The following is a 25,629-nucleotide window of genomic DNA, read 5'->3' on the forward strand; positions in this document are numbered from 1 at the left end:
GTTGAACTGGCCAGCTGATTCATGCAGTCCGAGTCACTTATAATAAGCACGCATTTTAGATATCGCATTGTACGCAACACTAAAATAGAATTAACAATTATTCTCTTCTGAACATAGACACAAATTTAAATATTTATCCTTTGTTTATTTGAAACATGCTGATCTCTTCAAATGTACTACAGAAATATGCCAAAGTCTACTGATTCAGAGTTGAAGAGAGCAGTCTTACTCAACGATAACATCTATTGAAGGTATGTTTACATGTGATACAATTGGATAGAAATGGATTTTATTTTGCCAGTTTATGAGGTTGAGATAGATTTAGTGAAGCCCAAATTCTGCACATGCCTGTAAGATAACTATAAGAGCTTAGCGATTTTTTGCAGATTTATTTGGTTGTCATCTAAAACTTATACAGCAGAGCTACAGAGGTAAGTGAGGTGTTTAAGCTCCCTCATAAAATTGCATATCACTGAAGCATATTGATTTTTTTAGTCACCTGAGAGGATTGGATATACACCGCCAATGAGTTGCAGTGGCCCCCTGCCTCCCTCAGAGATATACCAAACTCCTCCCCTTAGTTTACCACCATGCTTCAGGAAATAACAGGCCAAAATTAGCTTTTTTAAGACGAAGGGTTAATAAGATGCTAGATGTCTACTCAAAGGGTGGATCAGGCCTATAGTTCTGGTTTAAGATGGCGCTACTTGCTGGTTTGAGCAACAACTTGACGGTGGCCGATGAAACAACAAAGCAACTAAATACTTCATTATTCTTACTTTTTCTGGTAAACAATTGCTGCAAACAGGGGCCCATGGCTTCCCTGACAGAGTTGAGCTGAATCATTTTACGATCTGGCATTTTGGTGGTGTGGCTGGAGTCTCGCTGGGGCTGGATGGTTGCAGCCTGTCTGGGCTGGAGTTGCTGAAGGGGACTTGGAGGGAATTCAATGTGGTGGAGCGGAGGTGAGGAAAGATCTGAAGTTTGATCGACTCAAGAGCCAAGCCGAATTGGAAAGGTCGGGTAATTCAATGTGGGAGGGGTAAGACATGGAAAGACTCGAGGTTTGATCGATTTAAGAGCTGAGCTGAATCAATAGGGTGACAAATCAGTAGTGGAGAGGAAGAGCGCAATTGAAAGCATCAAATCACTTGATCTGAATCTTGCCATTCATGAATTGATAATCATTTGTGTAGAGGGCGGGATTAACAACATACCTGGTGGCCACACATGAATATTAAAGACCCATCATTCTGAAATTACTATGCTGCTATCAGTTTAACTCCAGTTAATGTTCAAAATTAAAAGTCAAAGTACATATATGTCACCACATCCTACAATGAGATTTATTTCCTGCGGGTATTCACAAAGAAAAACAATAGAATCAATGAAAAACTACAGACAATGATGGACAAACAAACTTTGAGTAAAAGAAGACAAATTGTGCAAACACAAAATCTAATAATAATAAATAATATTGAGAAGATGAATTGTAGAGTACTTGAAAGTGAGTCTGTAGGTTGTGAAATCAGTTCCGTGTTGAGGTGGGTGAAGTTATCCATGCTGGTTCTAGAGTCTGATGGTTGAACTGTTCCTGATCATAGTGGTGTAGGACTTAAGGCTCCTGCATCTGGAACATGGCCCGCCAATCACCTTCGATCCTTGAACATATCCAAATTTCTTTCAAATATTGAAATACTCTGCACTTCCACTACTGGCAGCTCGTTCTACACTCTCAGCACCTTCTGAGTGAAGAAGTTTCCCCTCATATTCCCCATAGACATTTCACCTTTCTCCATTAACACATGGCCTTTGGCTGTAGGCTTAACCAACCTCAGTGGAAAAAGCTTGTTTGTATTTGCTCTATCATCATCATTATCATGTGCCATGTTGTTTGATGTGCACGACCATTGTCTTTTCGTGACCATGATTGTTCTTGACAATTTTTTCTACAAAAGTGGTTTGCCATTGCCTTCTTCTGCTCAGTCTTTACAAGATGGCGACCCCAGCCATTATCAATACTCTTCAGAGATTATCGGCCTAGCATGAGTGGTTACATAGCCAGGACTTGTGATATGCACCAGCTGCTCATGCAAATATCTACCACCTTGCACCCATGGCTTCACTTGACCCTGATTAGGAGGCTAAGCTGATTCTACACCTTGCCCAAGGGTGACCCTCAGGCTAGCGGAGGGAAACAGCACCTTGCACCTCCTTTGGTAGAGATATATCTTCACCTAGCCACCCAACTCTGTCTATGCCCCTCACACTTCTGTATACTTTATCAAATTTAAGCTCGAACTTCTACACTCCAGGGAATGAATTCCTAACCTATGCGACCTTGCCTATAACTCAGGTCCTCAAGTCCTGGCAACATCCTTATAAATTTTCTCTGTACTCTTTCAATCTTATTTACATATTTCCTATGGGTATGTAACTAAAACTGGGCACAGTACTCCAAATTAGGCCTCACCAAAGTCTTATTCAATTTCAACATAACATCCCAAATCCTGTACTCAATACATTGATTTATGAAGGCCAATGTGCCCAAAGCTTTCTTCAAGACCCTATCCACCCGTGACAACACTTTCAAAGAATTATGGATCTTTATTCCCATTTTCTCTGTTCTACTACACTCCTCAGTGACCTTCCACACACCTTGTAAGACCTACCCTGATTGGTCTTCTCAAAGTGCAACACCTCACACTTGTCTGCATTAAATGCCATCTGCCATTTTTCAGCCCACTTTTCCAGCTGGTCCAGATTCTGCTACATGCTTTGATAGTATTTCTCACTGATCCATACACCCCCAGTCTTGGTGTCATCCACAAATTTGTTGATCCAATTTACCATATTATCATCCAGATGGTTGATATTGATGACAAACAGCAGCGGACCCAGCACCGATCCCTGTGGCACTCCACTAGTCACAGGTTGATAGTCAGAGAGGCAACCATGTACTACCACTTCTCAGTTTTCCCACAAAGCTAATGTCCAATCTAATTTACTACGGCATCTTGAATACCAAGTGACTGAACCTTCTTGACCAACCTCCCATTTGGAACCTTGTCAAATGCCATACTAAAGTCCACGTAGAGAACATCCACTGCCCTGACTTCATCAACTTTCCTGGTAACTTCTTCAAAACACTCTATAAGATTTGATAGACATAATCTACCATGCACAAAGCTATACTAACTATTCCTAATCAGTCCCTGTCTATCCAAATACATCTGGTCACTTAGAGTGCCTTCCAATAACTTTCCCACTACTGATGTCAGGTTCACCAGTCTATAATTACTAGTTTATTGTAAGGGCCTTTCTTAAAAAAAAAACAGAACAACATTCACCTATCCTCCATCCTCTGGTACTCCAACCATGGTTATGGTTGTTTTAAATATCTCTGCTTGGGCCCCTGAGGTTTCTGCGCTGTCCTCCCGCAGGGTCCAAGGGTATAATTTGTCAGGCCATGGAGACTTATCCACCCTAATTTGCTTCATGACAGCAAACACTTCCTCCTCTGTAACCTGTATAGGGTCCATGACCTCGCTGCTGCTTTGCCTCATTTCTATAGGCTATGTGTCCATCTCCTGAGTAAATACAGATGCCAAAACTCCACTTAAGATTTCCCCATCTTTTTAGGATACATATACAGATTACCATTCTGATCTTCCAGAGGACCAATTTTGTCCTTTGCCATCCTTTTGCACTTAACATATCTGTAGAATCCCCCAGGATTCTCCTTCACCTTGTCTGCTAAGACAACTTCATGCCTTCTTTTAGCTCTCCTGATGTCTTTCTTAAGTGTTCCCTTGCATTTCTTATACTCCTCAAGTACCACATTTGTTCCTACCTCTCTATAGCTGCTATGCACTTCCACTTTATTAACCAGTGCCTCAATATCTTTCCAAAAACCAAGATTTCCTAAATCTGTTATTTTTGCATTTCATTCTGACAGGAACATGTAAACTCTGTACTCCCAAAATTTCCCTTTTGAAGGCCTCCCAGTTAGCACGTATACCTTTGCCAGAAAACAAACTGTCCCAATCCACGTTTGCCAGATCCTTTCTGATACCATCAGAATTAGCCTTTGCACAATTTGGAATCTTAACCTGAATACTAGACTTAACTTTCTCCATAATTATATTGAAACTAATGACATTATGATCACTAGATGCACCATTTACCCTGCACAAAATTCTGTTAACTGCCCTTTTTCAGTCCTAAATAAGAAATCTAGTATTGCACTCCCTTGAGTTGGGACTTTCTATGTACTGATTAAGGAAGCTTTCCTGAACATATTTGACAAACTCTTTCCCATCTAGCCCTTTTACAGTATGGGAGTTCCTGTCAATATGTGGAAAGTTAAAATCACCTGCTATACAAAACCTTATGTTTCTTGCAACAATCTGTGATCTCTTGATAAAGCTGTTCCTCTAAATTCCACGAATTGTTAAGACCATAAGACTCAGGTGCAGAATTAGGCCATTCAGCCCATCAAGTCTGTTCCACCATTCCATCATGGCTGATCCCAGATCCCACTCAATCCCATACACCTGCCTTCACACCATATACTTTGAAGCCCTGATCGATCAGGAAACGATCAACTTCCACCCTAAATATACCCATGGACTTGGCCTCCACCACATTCTGTGGCAGAGCATTCCACAGACTTACTACTCTCTGGCAAAAAAAATCTTCCTTACCTCTGTCCTAAAGGGTCACCCCTCAAATTTTAAGCTGTGCCCTCTAGTTCTGGACACCCCCACCATAGGAAACATCTTCTCCGTATCCACTCTATCTGGTCCTTCCAACATTCGGTAGGTTTCAATGAGATTCCAGGGCATTCTTCTAAATTCCAGTGAGCACAGGCCCAAAACTGTCAAATGCTCTTCATATTTTAACCCCTTCATTCCCGGAATATTCCTTGTGAACTTTGTTTGGACTTTCTCCAATGACAATATATCCTTTCTGAGATATGGGGCCCAAAACTGTTGACAATACTCCAAGTGCGGCCTGACTATTGTCTTATAAGGCCTCAGCATTATCTCCTTACTTTTATATTCTACTTCCCTTGAAATAAATGCCAACATTGCATTTGTCTTCTTTATCACAGAGTTAATCTGTAAATTAAGCTTTAGGGAGTCTTGCACGGGGACTCCTAAGTTCCTCTGCACCTCTGATGTTTGAACCTCCTCCCCATTTAGATAATAGTCTGCACTACTGTTCCTTTTACCAAAGTGTATTATCATACATTTCCCAACACTGTATTCCATCTGCCACTTTTGCCCATTCTTCCAATTTGTCTAAGTCCTGCTGCAATCACATTGCTTTCACAGCACTATCTACCCCTCCACCTATCTATGTATCATCCACAAACTTTGCCACAAAACCATCAATTCCATTATCCAAATAATTAACAAACAATGTGAAAAGTAGTGGTCCAATACTGACCCCTGAAGGCAGCCAACAAGTAAAGGCCCCTTTTATTCCCACTTGCCGCCTCCTACCTGTGAGCCATTCCGCTATCCATGCCAGTATCTTTCCTGTAACACCATAGGATGTTATCTTGTTAAGCAGCCTCATGTGTGGCACCTATCAAGCGTCTTCTGAAAATCTAAGTAAATGACACCCACTGCCTCTCCTTTGTCCACCCTGCTTGTTATCTCCTCAAAAAACTCTAACAGATTGGTCAGGCAAGATTTCCCTTTACAGAAACCATGCTGACTTTGACTTATTTTATCATTAGTCTCTAAGTACCCCAAAACCTCATCCTTAATTATAGACTCCAACACTTTCCCAACCACTGAGGTTAGGCTAACTGTCCACTAATTTCCTTTCTTTTGTCTTCCTCCCTTCTTAAAGAGTGGAGTGACATTTGCAATCTTCCAGTCCTCTATGACCATACCCGAATCAAGTGGTTCTTGAAAGATCATGAATAATGCATCTGTTATCTCTTCAGCAAACTTTCTCAGGACTCTGGAACGTAGTCCACCTGGTCCAGGTGACTTATCCATCTTAAGACCTTTGAGTTTGCCTAGCACTTTCTCCTTTGTAATAGCAATGGCACTCACTCCTGCTCCTTGATACTCATGGAATTCTGGTACACTGCTAGTGTGCTCCACAGTGCAGACCGATGCAAAGTATCCACTATGTTCATCTGCCATTTCTTTCTCCCCCATTACTACCTCACCAGCATCTTTTTCTAGTGGTCCAATATCAACACTGATCTCCTTTTTACTCTTCATATAACTGAAAAAAACTTTTGGTATCCTGCTGTACATTATTGGCTAGTCTGCCCTCATATTTCATCTTTTCCCTTCTTATAGCAGTTTTAGTTGCCTTTAGTTAGATTTTTAAAACTTCCCAATTATTCAACTTCCAGCGCACTTTTGCTAACTTATATGCCCTTCCCTTGGCTTTTATGCAGTCCTTAACTTTCTTTGTCAGCCACGGTTGCCTAAGCCTGCCATTTGAGAACTTCTTCCTATGCAGAACATAGCTATCCTGTGCCTTGAAAACTATTCCCAGAAACTTCAGCCATCTCTACTCTGCCATCATCCCTGCCATTATCCTCCTCCAATTCACCTGGGCAAGCTCCTTTCTCATGCCTCTGTAAATCCCGTTATTCCATTGTGATACTGATATATATGAGTTAGGCTTCTCCCTCTCAAATTGCAGTATAAATTTAATCATATCATGATCACTGCCTCCTAAGGGTTCCTTTACATTAAGCTCCCTAATAATATTTGATTTATTACACAACACCTAATCCAAGGTAGCCTTTCCCTGAGTAGGCTCAAGCACAAGCTTCTCTAAAAAGCCATCTCTTAGGCATTCAACAAATTTCCTCTCTTGCGATCCGACAGCAACCTGATTTTCCCAATTCCCTTGCATATTGTTCCCATTACATGCCTTTTCCAGCTCCCTGTGCAATCTCAACCCCACATCTTGGCTACTATTTGGAGGCCTATATATGATTCCCATAATGGTTTATTTACTCTTGCAGTTTCTTAACTCCACTCACAAAGATTCAACATTCTCTGACCCTATGTCACCTCTTTCTAAAGATGTAATTCCATCTCTTGCTAATAAAGCCACACAACCACCGAAAGCTTTCTGCCTGTCCGTTTGATACAAAGTATATCTTTTGATGTTAAGCTTCCAATCATGGCCTTCTTTCAGCCACTACTCAGTAATGCCCACAATGTCATACCAACCAATCTCTAAGTTTGTGCACCTTATTCCAAATGCTACGTGCATTTAAATACACCACCTTTAGTTCTGCATTCTTCACCCTTTTGAATTTTGCCTCTGTGATACAATGTAACTCTTTGCTCTGTCTGCATTTGTACCCAATCATTGGCTTTTCCTTCCTTACTCCCATCATCTACAAACGTTTGTACTTGTAAACCTGCTGGTTCATCCTTAGCTGTATCATCCTGGTTCCCATCCCCCTGCCATATTAGTTTACACCAATCCCAACAGCTTTAGTAAATCTGCCCACAAGAAAACTGGTCCCCCTCAGGTTCAAGGTCCCTTTTGTACAGGTCTCACCTGCCCCAGAAGAAGTCCCAATTATCCAGAAATCTTAATCTCTGCCTCCTGCTTCAGTTCTTCAGCCGTGCATTTATCTGCCCCCTCATTCTATTCCTATCCTCACTGTCACATGGCACAGGCAGCAATCCCAAGATCTCTACCCTTGAGGTCTTGCTTCTCAGCTTCCTTCCTAACTTCCTATATTCTTTTTTCAGGAGCTCTCCCTTTTTCTTCCTATGTTGTTGTTACCAATATGTACTACAACTTCTGATTGCTCACCCTCCCTTCTCAGGATATTGTGGACACATCCAAAAACATCTCGGATCCTGGCACCTGGGAGGCAAACTACCATCCGTGTTTCCTTTTGGCATCCACAGAATTGCCTGTCTATCCCCCTGACTATAGTATCCCCTATTACTGCTGCTATTCTCTTCAGTTCCCTACCCTTCTGAGCCACAGGGCCAGACTCAGGTTCCAGAAGCACAGCTGCTGTTGCTTCTACCAGGTAGGTCATCCCCCCAGCAGTACTCAAAATGGAGTACTTATTGTTGAGGGGGTGGCCACAGGGTGATCTCCTCTATCTGACATTCTCCCTTTCCTCTCCTGACAGTCACCCATTTATCTGTCTCCTGTAGCCTTGGGGTGACCACCTCCCTGTAGGTCCTGTCTACCTCTGTCTCACTTTCCCTAACAATCCAAGGGTCATTGAGCCACGGCTCCAGTTCCCTAACACGGTCTCTAAGGAGGTGCATCTCGATGCACCTGGTGCAGATGTGGCCATCGGGGAGGCTGGGAGTCTCCTGGCAATCCCACATCTGACACCCAGAACAGAACACTGTGTCTGTAGACACACCCACTATTCTCTCTAGAGTTGAATAAGAAATAAGGAATGAACTTAGACTCTGCCTGTTCTCACCAAAGCCTTGTTTGAGCCAAAGCCTTCCTACTCTGACTCAGACTACTCTGACGATGACCGTTCCCACAATGACTGCTCCGCTAGGTGGTACCTCTCTTTTTGGGTGGCCTACAGTATAATATAATCCCATTAATATGGTCATACATTTCTTACTCTTCAGTTTTATCCATAAAGGCTCACTAGATAGTCTCTCTGTCTGTCCTGACAGGCACTGCCATGACGTTTTCTCTGACTTGTAACGCCACCTCTCCCCCTTCAATCCTCCCTGTACTATGATGTCTAAAACAATATTGAGCTGCCAGCCCTGCCTCTCCTGCATCCAAGCCTCACTAATAGCTGCAATATCATAATTCCCCATGCTGATCCATGCCCCAAGCTCATCCACCTTTCCTACAGTACTCTTTGCATTGATATATACGTAGCTCAAAACACTTGCCCCACCATGCTTGACCTTTTTCATTCCTGACTTTGTATGCAGGCTTAAAAACATCTTCCTACACTAGCATTCCATTATATATTTTCTGTTGCTCTGATTCCCAGCAACTCAAGTTAAAACTCCCACATGCAGCGATAACAACCTTCCTGCAGATCAGGTGCAAACCGTTGCTCTGTAAAGACTCCTTTCTCTGGATGAGAGCCCAATGATCCAAAAATTTAAAGCCCTCCCTCCTGCACCATCTCCTTAGCCATGTGTTAAACTGTATGATCTTCCAACTTCTGACCTCACTAGCATGTGGCATAGATAGCAATCCTGTGACCACAACCTTGGACAACATCCTCTCACTTAGCACCACCTAGCTACCTGAACTCTTTTTGCAGAACATTGTTACCCCTTCTACCCCTGTCAGTGGTACCAACGCGGACCATGACCTCTAACTGCTCACCCCTCCACCTCAGAATGTTGTGCACTCGGTCAGAGATGCCCTTGATGCTGGCAACCAGGAGGCAACATACCATCCAGGAATATCATTCTTATCCACAGCAGCTCCTTTCTGTTTCCCCTAATCAAAGAACCCCCTATTACTACAGCTCGCCTCTTCACCACCCCCCTTCCCTTCTGAGCCACAGAGCTAGGCTCAGAGCCAGAGACCTTACCACAGTGGCATTCCTCTGCTAGGTCATCCAACAGTATCCTGAGGAGATTTGTTGAAATGGAAGATTTAGGTAATACAGGCAGTAGGCAATTCTATCCCCCAAAAGACAGCATAAGTCATAGTTCCTGAGCGTTCAGTGTCATTAAGGAGTAGCTGTAATACAGAACAAGACCATTCAGCACATTTGTTTGGATTCTCTATTAGTGGAACTCACTAATTCCACCCAATCGCTCCTTCTATCTAGGTATGAAAATTTTATTCCCTTTTGAAGGCCAATGTCGAACCTGCCTCCATCCCATCTGCAGGAGGTACGTTCAGAGTCCAACCACATGCTGCTTAAGAAAATTTTCACTCGCATTAATCTTAACTTTATTTTATATTTGTGATCTCCAGTCCTGGACTCCTCCACAACTGAATGTACAGTTCTGTGCAACAGTCTTAGGCACCCTAGATTTTTTATATGATTTCAGATGGTCTGGCCTCCACAGACCACTGATCTCAACATTGTCGAGGCTGTCTGGGATTACCTGGAGAGACAGAAGCAAGCCAGTTAGCCAATGTCTGCAGAACTGTGGCAAGTTCTCCAAGGTGATTGGAACAACCCACCAGCCAATTTTCTCATGAAACTGCATATAAACTTTTCATTATTTTGAAAGCATCTTAGCTTTACAGAACTTTTTTTTACAGGTGCCTAAGACTTTTGCACAGTGCTGTAGCCCTAGACTGTCCACTCTGACAATACAGCTCACAATTTTATATACATCTATCGACAATCTCTTCATACTGCTGCAAAGAAAACTGTCTGAACCTCTCGTACATTCTTCAAGCTTTCGTCCTTCATCCCAAGAATCATGCTTTTAAATCTTCCATGATCCCCCTAAGGCTTCCACATCCTTTTGTTAATGAGACAAACAGAATTCAACACAATGCTTTTGTTAAACATAGAAACATAGAAACACAGAAAATAGGTGCAGGAGTAGGCCATTCGGCCCTTCGAGCCTGCACCGCCATTCAGTATGATCATGGCTGATCATCCAACTCAGCACCCTGTACCAGCCTTCCCTCCATCCCCCGATCCCTTTAGCCACAAGGGCCATATCTAACTCCCTCTTAAATATAGCCAATGAACTGGGCTCAACTGTTTCCTGTGGCAGAGAATTCCACAGATTCACCACTCTCTCTGTGAAGAAGTTTTTCCTAATCTCAGTCCTAAAAGGCTTCCCCTTTATCCTCAAACTGTGACTCCTCGTTCTGGACTTCCCCAACATCGGGAACAATCTTCCTGCATCTAGCCTGTCCAATCCCTTTAGGATTTTATATGCTTCAATCAGATCCCCCCTCAATCTTCTAAATTCCAATGAGTATAAGCCTAGTTCATCCAGTCTTTCATCACATGAAAGTCCTGCCATCCCAGGAATCAATCTGGTGAACCTTCTTTGTACTCCCTCTATGGCAAAGATGTCTTTCCTCAGATTAGGGGACCAAAACTGCACACAATACTCCAGGTGTGGTCTCACCAAGGCCTTGTACAACTGCAGTAGTACTTCCCTGATTGTGCACTCGAATCCTCTTGCTATGAATGCCAGCATACCATTCGCCTTTTTCACCACCTGCTGTACATGCATGCCCACTTTCAATGACTGGTGTACAATGACACCCAGGTCTCGTTGCACCTCCCCTTTTCCTAATCGGCCACCATTCAGATAATAACCTGTTTTCCTGTTTTTGCCACCAAAGTGGATAACTTCACATTTATCCACATTAAATTGCATCTGCCATGAATTTGCCCACTCACCTAACCTATCCAAGTCACCCTGCATCCTCTTAGCATCCTCCTCACAGCTAACACTGCCGCCTAGCTTCGTGTCATCCGCAAACTTGGAGATGCTGCATTTAATTCCCTCATCTAAGTCATTAATCTATATCGTGAATAACTGGGGTCCCAGCACTGAGCCTTGTGGTACCCCACTAGTCACTGCCTGCCATTCTGAAAAGGTCCCATTTATTCCCACTCTTTGCTTCCTGTTTGCCAACCAATTCTCTATCCACATCAATACCTTACCCCCAATACCGTGTGCTTTAAGTTTGCACACTAATTTCCTGTGTGGGACTTTGTCAAAAGCCTTTTGAAAATCCAAATATACCATATCCACTGGTTCTCCCCTATCCACTCTACTAGTTACATCCTCAAAAAATTCTATGAGATTCGTCAGACATGATTTTCCTTTCACAAATCCATGCTGACTTTGTCCGATCATTTCACCGCTTTCCAAATGTGCTGTTATCACATCTTTGGTAACTGACTCTAGCATTTTCCCCACCACCGATGTTAGGCTAACCGATCTATAATTCCCCGGTTTCTCTCTCCCTCCTTAAAAGTGGGGTTACATTAGCCACCCTCCAATCCTCAGGAACTGGTCCAGAATCTAAAGAGTTTTGAAAAATTATCACTAATGCATCCACTATTTCTTGGGCTACTTCCTTAAGCACTCTGGGATGCAGACCGTCTGGCCCTGGGGATTTATCTGCCTTTCATCCCTTCAATTTACCTAACACCACTTCCCTACTAACATGTATTTCCCTCAGTTCCTCCATCTCACTGGACCCTTTGTCCCTTACTATTTCTGGAAGATTATTTATGTCCTCCTTAGTGAAGACAGAACCCAAGTCGTTATTCAATTGGTCTGCCATGTCCTTGCTCCCCATAATCAATTCACTTGTTTCTGTCTGTAGGGGACCTACATTTGTCTTAACCAACCTTCTTCCTTTCACGTATCTATAAAAGCTTTTACAGTCAGTTTTTATGTTCCCTGCCAGTTTTTTCTCATAATCTTTTTTCCCCTTCCTAATTAAGCAGTTTGTCCTCCTATGCTGGACTCTGAATTTCTCCCAGTCCTCAGGTGAGCCAATTTTTCTGGCTAATTTGTATGCTTCTTCTTTGGAATTGATACTATCCCTAATTTCCCTTGTTAGCCACGAGTGCACTACCTTCCTTGATTTATTCTTTTGCCAAACTAGGATGAACAATTGTTGTAGTTCATCCATGCGATCTTTAAATGCTTGCCATTGCATATCCACCGTCAACCCTTTAAGTGTCATTTGCCAGTCTATCTTAGCTAATTCACGTCTCATACCTTCAAAGTTACCCTTCTTTAAGTTCAGAACCTTGTTTCTGAATTAACTATGTCACTCTCCATCTTAATGAAGAATTCCACCATATTATGGTCACTCTTACCCAAGGGGCCTCTCACGACAAGATTGCTAATTAACCCTTCCTCATTGCTCAATACCCAGTCTAGAATAGCCTGCTCTCTAGTTGGTTCCTTGACATGTTGGTTCAGAAAACCATCCCGCATACACTCCAAGAAATCCTCTTCCTCAGCTCCCTTACCAATTTGGTTCACCCAATCTATATGTAGATTGAAGTCACCCATTATAACTGCTGTTCCTTTATTGCACGCATTTCTAATTTCCTGTTTAATGCCATCCCCAACCTCACTACTACTGTTAGGTGGCCTGTACACAACTCCCACCAGTGTTTTCTGCCCCTTAGTGTTATGCAGCTCTACTCATATCGATTCCACACTCCCGGCTAATGTCCTTCCTTTCTATTGCGTTAATCTCCTCCCTAACCAGCAATGCTACCCCACCTCCTTTTCTTTCATGTCTATCCCTCCTGAATATTGAATATCCCTGAATGTTGAGCTCCCATCCTTGGTCACCCTGGAGCCATGTCTCTGTGATCCCAACTGTATCATATTCATCAATAACAATCTGCACTTTTAATTCATCCACCTCGTTACGAATGCTCCTTGCATTGACACACAAAGCCTTCAGGCTCGCTTTTACAACACTCTTCGCCCTTATACAATTGTGTTGAAAAGTGGCCCTTTTTTATTTTTGCCCTGTATTTGTCGGCCTGCCATTTATACTTTTCACCTTACTACTTTTTGCTTCTACCCTCATTTTACACCCCTCTGTCTCTCTTCACTGGTTCCCATCACCCTGTTGTGAACTAACCTCCTCTCTCCTAGACTCTTTAATTTGATTCCCACCCCCAACCATTCTAGTTTAATGTCATCTCAATGGCCCTCGCAAATCTCCCCGCCAGGATGTTGGTCCCCCTAGGATTCAAGTGTAACCTGTCCTTTTTGTACAGGTCAAACCTGCGCCAAAAGAGGTCCCAATAATCCAAAAACTTGAATCCCTGCCCCCTGCTCCAATCCCTCAGCCACGCATTTATCCTCCACCTCATTGCATTCCTACTCTCACTGTCGCGTGGCACAGGCAGTAATCCCGAGATTACTACCTTTGCGGTCCTTTTTCTCAACTCCCTTCCTAACTCCCTATATTCTCTTTTCAGGACCTCTTCCCTTTTCCTACCTATGTCATTGGTACCTGTATGTACCACGACCTCTGGCTCCTCCCCCTCCCACTTCAGGATGTCTTGGACACGATCAGAAATATCCCAGACCCTGGCACCAGGGAGGCAAACTACCATCCGGGTCTCTGGACTGCGTCCACAGAATCGCCTGTCTGACCCCCTTACTATCGACTCCCCTATTACTACTGCCCTCCTCTTCCTTTCTCTACCCTTCTGAGCTACAGGGCCATACTCTGCGCCGGAGGCACGGCCACTGTCACTTCCCCCAGGTAAGCTGTCCCCCCCCAACAGTACTCAAACAGGAGTACCTATTGTGAAGGGGCACAGCCACCGGGGTACTCTCTATTACCTGACACTTCCCCTTCCCCCTCCTAACCATGACCCACTTGTCTGCCTCCCATGGCCCTGGCGTGACCACGGACCTGTAACTCCTCTCTATCAACTCCTCCCTCTCCCTGACCAGACGAAGGTCATCGAGCTGCAGCTCCAGTTCCCTAATATGGTCCCTTAGGAGCTGCATCTCAGTGCACCTGGCGCAGATGTGGACGTCCGGGAGGCTTGGAGACTCCAGGGCCTCCCACATCCGGCACCAAGAACAACAAACTGCCCTCACACTCATACTGCCCCTCTCTCAAGTAACAACAATAAATGAATACCAAACCTTCCTCGCCTCACCCAGTTCTGCCTACGCCCGTTGAGCCGAAGCCCTGAAGCCTTCACTCTGCTCCCAGCTCACTCCGCCGCCTGCAAACTACGCTGCCCGCTGTATGAGGCTCTGTTCCTTTAAAATCTACTGCGCTTCACTGCCCGACGTCACACACCTGCGCAGTCCCGCCTCTCTGAACGCCGATGGAAAAAAACCTGAAAAATTCAAAAATGGCTTCCTCTGCACTCCTGCTCCGATTCTCAGACTTCCTTCTTCGAAAAACCAGACCAGTGTTTCATAGAAGTTCAGCACAATTTTCTTGCTTTTACTTTCTGCCTCCATTGATAATGACGAAAGGGCTGTTTGCCTTACAACCACATTCTGAGCCTGCCTCATAACTTTAAAAGTGTTGGGGTGGGACAGTAGCATAATGATAAACACAATGCTTTACATTACAGGTGATCAGGTTCAATTCCACCGCTGCCTGTAAGGTGGTTGTACATTCTTCCCGTGACCACGTGGGTGTCCTCTGCACGCTCCAGTCTGAAGACCCACTGGTTGGTAGGCTAACTGGTCATTGTAAATCGTCCCGTGATTAGGCTAGCATTAAATTGGGAGGTGCTGGGCGGCGTAGCTTGATGGGCCGGAATGGCCTACTCCACAATGTATTGCAACAAAATAAATAAAAAATAATCCATTTGCTCAGGTTTGCACCACTTTACAGGTGGATCGTTTGTTGTCTCTTCTCATTCGTCCTACCTCACACTTCACTGCATTGCACTTCATCAGCACACATTTAACCACTTAACTAGCCAGTCTATATCCCACTTGCTGTTTATGTTTATGTCATCCACAAATCTTTGTAATAATGTAGATTAAAAAAACTGTCCAAACACTGATCTCTGGAGTACACTTTCCTAAATGGATGAGCTGCATACATTTTGTGCCGAATCTCCCACCTTCTAAATTGCCAGAGCCTTTACACTCAGGCAAAAGGTTGGTAACTATGACAGAATGCTCTCTCACTTGTCCCTGAAAACCAGTCAGGATAAGGACATTGGAAGCACTACCTCAAACTTACACTCTCTCCATCACTGGCAGACTGTGGAAACAGTGTGTGCCATTGACAAAACGGACTCCAGAAATTTGCAAGAGTTTCTTCAATAGTGCCTTACAAATGTTCATTAGAATATCAGAAAAAAACGCTACCTAACTTCACTCCATTTAGATAAAATTTATCTAAATTTTATTTTTATATATTTGAGAAAAACATGTGATGCGGAAACTTAATTCTCTTCATCTTGTTCTCTACAGCTTTGAAGTGCCTTTGAACCATGTAGTGGTATCAAATTTAGAGTTTCTGTTGTGAAATAACCCATTTCTTTAATCTATCAAATTTTTCTTCCTTAGAAACAGATGCATTTTAATTCTGATTATAAATTCTGCTTGCTGGAGCAGGCTTGTTGAGCTGAATGACCTAATTCAGCACCTATGCCTTATATCTTATGGCTTAGACCAAAGGATAGTAAGATACAGAAGCAGAATAAGGCCATTTGGCCCATCGAGTCTGATCTGCCATTTCACCATGGCTAATCCAGTTTTCCTCTCAACACCAATCTCCTGTCTTCTCCCCATATCCCTTCATGCCCTGACCAATCAAGAATCTATTATTCTCTGCCTTAAATATACATAAAGACTCGGCCTCCACAGCTGCCTGTGGCAAATAACTCCACAGATTCACCACTCTCATCTCCTTGCTAAAAAGACGCCTCTCTATTCTGAGACTGTCTTTTAGTTTTAGATTCTCCCACCATAGGAAACATCCTATCCGCATCCACTCTATCAATGCCCTTAACCATTCTATAGGTTTCAATGAGTTCACCCCTCATTCTTCTGAATTATAGTGAATACAGGGCCTGAGTCATCAGATGCTCTTCATGACAAGTCATTTAATCCTGAAGTCATTTTCATGAACCTCCTTTGAACACTCTCCAGTTTCAGCACCTCCTTTCTAAGATAAAGGGCCCAAACCTGCTCACAGTACTCCAAGTGAGGCCTCACCAGTGCTTATAAATTTTCAACATTACATCTTTGCTTTTATATTCTAGTCCTCTTGAAATGAATGCTAACATTGCATTTGCCTTCCACACCACAGACTCAAACTGCAAATTAATGTTTAGAGAATCCTGCACAAGGACTTCCAAGTTCCTTTGTGCCTTAGTTTTTTTTGTATTCTTGCTCCATTTAGAGAAAAGTCCTTTCATTTCTTCTACCAAAGTGCATGACCATACACTTCCCGATACTGTATTCCACCTGCCATTTCTTTGCCCATTCTCCCAATTGGTCTACATCCTTCTGTAGCCTCTCTACTTCCTCAAATCTACCAGCCTCTCCTCTCCACCTGTCTTCATATTGTATGGAAACATTGCAACAAAGCCATCAATTCCATCATCCAAATCATTGACATATAACGATAAAAGAATAGGTTCCAACACAGACTCCTGTGGAACACTTCTAGTCACCGGCAACCAATCAGAAAAGGCTCCCTTTCAGAATCAGAATCGAAATCAGATTTATTATCACCGGCATGTGTTGTGAAATTTGTTAACTTAGCAATAGCAGTTCAATGCAATATATTATATAGAGGAAGAAGAAAAAAATAAATAAACAAATCAATTACAGTTAACGTATATTGAATGGATTAAAAATCGTGCGAACAGCAGAAATAATAAATTTAAAAAGTGAGGTAGTGTTCACGGGTTCAATGTCCCTTCAGGAATCGGATGGCAGAGGGGAAGAAGCTGTTCCTGAATCACTGAGTGTGAGCCTTCAGCCTTCTGTACCTCCTACCTGATAGTAACAGTGAGGAAAGGGCATGCCCTGGGTGCTGGAGGACCTTAATAATGGATGCTGCCTTTCCGAAACTTTGTAGGCTAGTACCCAAGACATATTCCCACTCTTTACTTCCTGCTAATCAGTCACTGCTTTATCCATGCTAGAATCTATACCAGGGGCTCATTTTTAAGCAGCGTCATGTGTAGCAACTTGTCAAAGGCCTGAAAATCCAAGTACACATTTGCACTCACCCCATCCTCCCACCACCCCACTAGGAATAGGGTTCCCCTTGTCCTCACCTACCACCCCACCAGCCTCTGGGTCCAACATATAATTCTCCGAAACTTCTGCCACCTCCAACGGGATCCCACCACCAAGCACATCTTTCCCTCCCCCACTCTTTCTGCGTTCCCCAGGGATCGCTCCCTACGCGACTCCCTTGTCCATTCGTCCACCCCATTCCTTCCCATCAATCTCCCTCCCGGCACTTATCCTTGTAAGCGGAACAAGTGCTACACATGCCCCTATACTTCCTCCCTCAACACCATTCAGGGCCCCAGACAGTCCTTCCAGGTGAGGCAACTCTTCACCTGTGAGTTGGCTGGGGTGATATAGTGTGCCCAGTGCTCCCGATGTGGCCTTTTATATATCGACGAGACCCGACGCAGACTGGGAGACCGTTTCGCTGAACACCTACGCTCTGTCCGCCAGAAAAAGCAGAATCTCCCAGTGGCCACACATTTTAATTCCACGTCCCATTCCCATTCTGATATGTCTATCCACGGACTCCTCTACTGTCAAGATGAAGCCACACTCAGGTTGGAGGAACAACACCTTACATTTCGTCTGGGTAGTCTCCAATCTGATGGCATGAACATTGACTTCTCTAACTTCCATTAATGCCCCTCCTCCCCTTCTTACCCCATCCCTTATTTATTTATTTACTTTTTCTTATTTTTTTCCCTTTTTTTCTCTCTCTCTTTTCTCTCCCTCTGTCCCTCTCACTATAACTCCTTGCCTGATCTCCATCTTCTTTCGGGCTCCCCTCCCCCTTTCTTTCTCCCTAGGCCTCCCATCCCCTGATCCTCTCCCTTCTCCAGCCTTGTATCCCTTTTGCCAATCAACTTTCCAGCTCTTAGCTGCATCCCTCCCCCTCCTGTCTTCTCCTATCATTTTGTATCTCCCCCTCCCCCTCCCACTTTCAAATCTCTTACTATCTCTTCTTTCAGTTAGTCCTGACGAAGGGTCTCGGCCCGAAACGTTGACTGTACCTCTTCCTATAGATGCCGTCTGGCCTGCTGCATTCCACCAGCATTTTGTGTGTGTTGCTTGGATTTCTATCATCTGCAGATTTCCTCATGTTTGCGTTTTTAAACACTACATCAATCGATTCTCCTTTGTCTATCTTGCTTCTTCTTCAACAAATTCCAACTGATTTGTCAGGCAAGATTTCCCCTTGAAGAAACTATGCTGACAACAGCCTATTTATCATGAGCCTCCAAGTACTCTGACACCTTAATAATTGACTCTAACATCTTCGTGAGGTTAGGCTAACTGGCCTATAGTTTCCTTTCTTCTGCCTCTCTCCCTTTTTGAAGAGTGGAGTGTCATTTGTAATTTTCCAGTCTTCTTGAACCATTCCAGAATCTACTGGAATCTCCTCTACTGTAAAGATGAAGCCACACTCAGGTTGGAGGAACAACACCTTATATTCCGTCTGGGTAGCCTCCAACCTGATGGCATGAATATTGGCTTCTCTAACTTCCGCTAATGCCCCACCTCCCCCTCGTACCCCATCCGTTATTTATTTATATACACACATTCTTTCTCTCCCTCTGTCCCTCTGATTATTCCCCTTGTCCATCCTCTGGGCTACTCCCTCCCCCTTTTCTTTCTCCTTGGGCCTCCTGTCCTATGATCCTCTCATATCCCTTTTGCCAATCAATTGTCCAGCTCTTGGCTCCATCCCTCCCCCTCCTGTCTTCTCCTATCATTTCAGATCTCCCCCTCTCCCTCTCAAATCTCTTACTAGCTCTTCCTTCAGTTAGTCCTGACGAAGGATCTCAGCCTGAAACGTCGACTGTACCTCTTCCTAGAGATGCTGCCTGGCCTGCTGCGTTCACCAGCAACTTTGATGTGTGTTGCTTGAATTTCCAGCATCTGCAGAAATCCTCGTGTTTGCATTCTAGAATCTAGTGATTCTTGAAAGATTATTACTAATGCCTCCAAGATCTCTTCAGCCACCTCTTTCAGAACCCTAGGGTGCACAGCATCTACCTTCAGACCTTTCAGTTTCCCAAGAACCTTCTCTCTAATTATGGTAACTTCACACACTTCATGACCCCTGAAACCTGGAATTTCCACCATACTGCTAGAGTCTTCCACAGTGAAGACTGTTGTAAAGTACTTGTTCAGTTCATCTGCTATTATGTTGCTCCCCTTTACTACCTCTCCACCATTGTTTTCCAGCAGGCCAACATCCACTTTTGCCTCTCTTTTACATTTGTGTGTCTGACAAAACTCCTTGTATACTTTTTAATATTATTGACTAGCTTACTTTTGTATTCCATCTTTACCTTCTTAAGGACTTTTTTTAGTTGCCTTCTGTTGGTTTTAAAACGCTTCCGGATCCTCTAACTTCCTACTAATCTTTGCTGTATTATATGTCCTCTGCTTGGCTTTTACTTTGGTTTTGACATCTCTGGTTAGTCATGATTGTGTCATATTTCCTTTAGTATACTTCTTCCTCTTTGGCTTCTGGGTATAGGAAAGATATATTCTTTCACAGACATAACGCATCAAAACCAGCTCTTTTAGGTCTATTATTTAATTGCAGTGGCACTGAGATGTACAACATGTTGTACAAGAGGTGAGGATGAAAATGCAGCCACAGTCAAAAACTTAAAATAACTCACACAAAATGCTAGAGAAACGCAGCAGGTCAGGCAGCATGTATGAAAATGTGTAAACAGGCGACGTTTCGGTCTGAGACCCTTCTTCACGACTGAGTGGAGAAAGGAACTATCTGGGCCAAAAGAACCTGCTTCTCTGTTATATGACTTTATCTCAGATAAAATAAGCTATAATCGAGAAATAAATGATTTGCCAATCAGCCTCTATAAAATTCGAAACCGCAGCCGTCAGCCCCGAAGATGCTAATCGGGAATGAGTTTGGCGCCACTGATTTTCCAGTTGGGTCCACATGGCAGACTGAGCGCAGAACTGGTAAACCGCGCTGTATAAATGTGGCGTCTTGGGGGCCAGTCAGTGAGTACGCGAGGTCAGAACAGACTGTAATCCCGGTCACAGAGCAAGCAAGGCAACTCACAACGGCTGAACAACCATGAAGTGGGGAATCGTTGTCTTAATCAGCTGCATTTTGTTGCTCTCTCTACCGTGTTACGCAAAACCCCGAGGTAACCCATTTAGAAACATGGTTAGGCGTGGTGGGAAAATTGCAGTAACAATTAGAATTCGTTTTTTTTTAAAGTGTCTTGTTTAGTGTAAATTAAAAAAAAACACGAATCTGTAGAAATGACAAAACCGTGTTTCCTGTTTAGTGTTAATTTAAAAAAACACGAGACTGTGGAAATGATAAGACTTGCTATGTTCAGTACCACCATCGTTCCATAAGTTACATCGAAAATGTTTCCGTATGTTTAGAGGAAAATTGAGCGTTAATTTAAAGGACAGAAGCATCACAACCTCATTCACTGCAGAGAGGGGGGAAAAAATCAATCTAATCACTCAAAGTTGAAAAGCATCAGAAAGGAAATGTGGCTATTTTCTTATTTGGAGATGGTTTACCAGGTAATCGTGCAAGTTTAAAGAAGTTAAATGCAACACCTTGTAGTTTTCTAGGCAGGGTGGGAAACTATTGAGTTAGGGGATGTTTTAATGTAATTTCCATAACGCCCCCGCCCCCGCAACGGGAATTGCTATACATTCAGTGCCCACTTTATTAGATACACCTGCTCCTTTTTGGAAATATCTAATCAACCAATCATGTGGCAGCAACACTAATAGCAACTTCATTAACTGAGCTCTCTTCCTATTGGCGATGTGCTTTACCAAGGGATAAATTAAACATTAAAATACAGGCTAAAAATTAAAATGAACATAAAACACAACAAGATATTACTTAAAAGCAAGGTTAAATATGTAGCTTTTGAGTTGGTGTTTAAAAGTGTCAACTGAAACTTCGCTTACTAGCTCTTCCTTCAGTTAGTCCTGACGAAGGGTCTCGGCCTGAAACGTCGACTGTACCTCTTCCTAGAGATGCTGCCTGGCCTGCTGCGTTCACCAGCAACTTTTATGTGTGTTGCATTTAGCTTAAGGTATTAATTCCAAAATTTAGGGGCATAGTTGAAAAAAGCAGATGTGTCAATTATTTTTTGAAGGGGATTGTTTAAATTTAAGAACCTGGCAGTAGAAGATCTGAGAGTTTGAACAGAATTGTAAAACAAAATACTGTTGTGTTGTACAACACAATGTTGTACAATGTCCCAGACCGTTAAGAGCTTTTAAAAACCAGTAAGAGAACTTTTAAAATCAATTCAAAAAGATACAAGGAGTAGCTTGTACGGAAGTGATATGTTCCCTTGTCATGATTTTTGGCTAAAAATCTAGCAGCGGTGTTCTGAATGAGTTCCAGGTTGTAAATAGATTGTTTTAGAAGGGCAGTAAAAAGTGCATGCCAGTGAAAAGTGTATTAAATATAAAGACAAGAATTAGTTTTCCAGTGTCATGATGTGATACAAATATTTTTGCATTATTTCTTGTGCAGAAATGGTGCTCTGGTCAGTTTCTTAATGTGCAGTTGAAAATTCAAATCTGAATCATGGATAGTTACTTCTGATTTTACAAGGGAAGCCAAATTCCCAAGTTTATCACGAAGTTTCTCTTTTGGCTTTGGAACCAACCATAAGTATTTCAGTTGTAACTTCTTCATTTGGATATAATAAAAGATTGCTCATAAAATACATAATAGCAAACAACTATGATTGAAGGTTTCAGTTGTTGTTTAGACCAACCATCAGAATGAGGAAGAAATGTGATCTTGGTAATTTTGACCATGGAATGATTATGTGTGCCAAACAGGGCGGTTTGAGTGTCTCAGTGACTGCTGATCTCCTGGGATTTTCATGCAGAACAGGTTCTAGAGTTTACAGAGAATTGTGTGGGAAAACAAAACTCATTGTGAGCGGCAGATCTGTGGGTGAAAACACCTTTGTCAATGAGAGGTTGGAAGAGAAAAGCTGGACTGGTTCAAGCTGACAGGAAGGCCATTGTAACTCAGAAAACCACACGTTACAACAGTGGTGTGCAGAAGAGCATCTCTGAACACAGCACATTGAAATGCAGTGGATGGGCTATAACAGCCAAAGACCACTGGTACCTAATAAAGTGAACACTAAGTGTAATTCAGAGAATGAGTGTACTGTGTACTGTGGTCAGTTTTTATTCAAGCAGTTTTTTCTACTTTAAATCCATCAGCAATAAGAACAAGAATATAATAAGAAAGACTTCTGGTTTCTATAACATCTTCTAATATAAAGTGAATAGCCAACAGTCTGAGTTGAGTGACACTATAAAATGCTGTGTGTAATATCCAAATTTGTCCTCTGAATCTCAAAATACTTAGCAAAATAATCTGTTTGATATTACTTAAAGGCATTACAAAAATATTTTTCTTCGATAATGTTAACTTATGCAGAGTGTTCCAAACAACATGCCTATATTGTTGGAGCTAATGTGACGCAATGTAAAATTGCTGTGTATAATATTCAAGATTGTCCTCTGTACAACCACAAAGTATTTAATAAGATCCCTTTGATTTTGCTTTGAGACAGTTCAAAAATATTTCTTTTGAGTAATGTTAACTTATAGAGTGATTTCAAACTGTGAAAATCCCATTTCTCCTTGTGACAAATTGGTTTAACTGTATCTGTAGATAGATGGATACTTTATTGATCCCAAAGGAAATTAGTGTCACAATAGCATTACAAGTGCACAGGTATACAAATATTAGAAAAGAAGGAAGAAATAATAAAAGAGCTACTTCAAACAGTCTAGCAGGAAGAGATCCATCACTTCCCCAGCTATAGGCTGACGCATTATAGAACCTAATGGCTGAGGGTAAGAATTGCCTCGTATAGCACTCTTTGGAGCAGTGCAGTTGTCTCAGTCGATTACTAAAAGTGCTCCTCTGCTCAGCCATGGTGGCATGCAGAGGGTGAGAAACATTGTCCAGAATTGCCAGCATTTCTGTAGGGTCATTTGTTCCACTACAGACTCCAATGTGTCCAGTTTGACTTCTGTAGCAGAGCTAGCCTTTCTAATCAGTTTATTGAGCCTGTTGGCATCACCTGTATTAATGCCATTGTTCTAGCACACCACGACATAGAAGATTGTACTGGCGACACCAGACTAGTAGAAATATGTGAACAAGAGGCCTGCATACTCCAAAGCACCACAGTCTCCTCAGGAAGTAGAAGCAACTCTGGCCCTTCTTGTACACAGCCTCTCTGTTGATGCTCCACTCAAGTCTGTCATCCAGGTGCACCCCCAGGTACTTCTAGGTCCTCACCCCATCCATGTCCTCACCATCAATTGTAACAGGGAGACTATTTGTAATGACCCTGCCCAGATAATATTTTAGTTTCAATTACTTTCATGAGGCATTTAACAGATAAAGTGAAACCCAGACCAAAAAAAAAGAAGCAAGGGATGAAATATGGTCATGTGGTGCCATTGTTTAAAAAGGGAGAAAACCACAAACTGAGTAACCACAGTTCAGTCAGTCTGCATCAGTAGGGGGCAACTTGTTGGAAATTTTTCTGAATATTAGCATAAATCAGCATTTGGGGAGACACGTGATAAACAATGATTGTCAGCCTGAACTTGTTAAAGTTCACTGCTAACTAAATGAAGTGTGCTTTAGCACAGCATTTAGACCTGCATAGAGACATTTGATGAAGTCCCAGTTAATAAATGAATCGAGAAAGGAAAAGCCCAATGTACATTAACTTTACACCAGATAAAGATGACAACCATGTTGTGAATTCTATTTCTGACAATACTTTTACTAAATAGTAATAACTTGTATTTGTTTTTTTTTGTATCATGACATCGAGACCTATGTTTTTGCACTATATTAGTTTTACAAAAGCTACAGTTACTCGCTTTGTGCTTTTCCAGTGAAACCAAACTGTCATAAGCCAAAACCTACATCGAAGTGCAAAGCCCGTATAATTCGTTACTACTTCAACACAGTCACTCAGAGATGTGAAAAGTTTATTTATGGTGGCTGCAACAGCAATGGAAATAACTATAGGAGCCTAAAGATTTGCATAAAATATTGTCACTAAAATTCAGGTAAGTTTCTAAGCCAACATTTTTAAATGGCAAAACATTTCCAACAGTACCTATCTTCACAAGTTGTAGGAAAGAGAATGTGACAAGGAGAAAAGGAGTAACACACCTGTCAGCATCTATGAAGAGGAATGAGTAGTTGACTTTTCATGCTGAGACACTTTGTCAGGTCTTGGTCTGAAACCTCTACTATTTATTCCTCTCCACAGATGCTGCCTGACCTAGTGAGTTCCTCCAGCATTTTGCATGCGTTGCCCTAGATTTCCAGCATCTGCAGAATCTCTTGCGTTTAAGAAGGAAAGGGATCTTGCACAGTGGAATGATTTCAAAGTTATTCTGAACAACCAAGAACCTGAGAGAGACAGCAAGTGCTTTTCAACTTCCAGTTACACTAAGGCAATATCATTTTACATTTAACATAACAGGATTTTTACTAATTTTATCTTCCCCTCAATTTTAAAATATTTAACAAAATTATTCTTTTGATAGCTTATTTTGAATGATATGACCTAAAGACTATATAACCAATGCTATAATTTCTGCAAATTCAGTTTTTATTAAATAACTCCAGATTTTTAAAGTCCCATTCTCTCACTATGCACCATACATCAGCTCTCTCATTTCGATGCTAATGCTGTCTTGTTTTAAAATACTTCCGTATGTGGTAATATTGAATGTACCCATTCCAGAGTTCTAAGCCTAAGCCAAGGTCTTGAGTCCATGTTCCAAGCTTTCCCTGGTAATGCTCCCCAACCCTTTCTCGGCTACATGACCAACTGCCTTGGTGGTGCTTCCTGCACCCATACTGAGCTTTTCAATTTATCAACTTTGCTTCTAACTT

General features: G+C 42.4%; 1 protein-coding gene and 1 long non-coding RNA gene across 6 annotated transcripts in view; one reads left to right on the forward strand and one right to left on the reverse strand.

Moving 5' to 3' along the window:
* LOC134343581 (uncharacterized) lies at window positions 1–24,750 on the forward strand. Its single transcript, XR_010017279.1, has 3 exons — window positions 1–69; window positions 183–251; window positions 24,615–24,750. It is a non-coding gene; the product is annotated as an uncharacterized LOC134343581 (long non-coding RNA).
* LOC134343578 (guanine nucleotide-binding protein G(T) subunit gamma-T1-like) overlaps window positions 1–25,629 on the reverse strand; it is a 93,328-nt gene that overhangs the window by 2,335 nt on the left and 65,364 nt on the right. Inside the window, exon 1 of one of the 5 annotated variants that reach the window (XM_063042329.1) lies at window positions 19,991–20,020. The exons of the other annotated variants lie outside the window; for them this stretch is intronic. The gene's annotated coding sequence lies outside the window, so the exon portion shown is untranslated. Of the gene's footprint in view, window positions 1–19,990; window positions 20,021–25,629 lie in introns of those variants that run through there. 5 annotated transcript variants of the gene reach the window in all.

This window comes from Mobula hypostoma, chromosome 3 (genome assembly GCF_963921235.1).
Source record: "Mobula hypostoma chromosome 3, sMobHyp1.1, whole genome shotgun sequence".
Taxonomy (NCBI): domain Eukaryota; kingdom Metazoa; phylum Chordata; class Chondrichthyes; order Myliobatiformes; family Myliobatidae; genus Mobula; species Mobula hypostoma.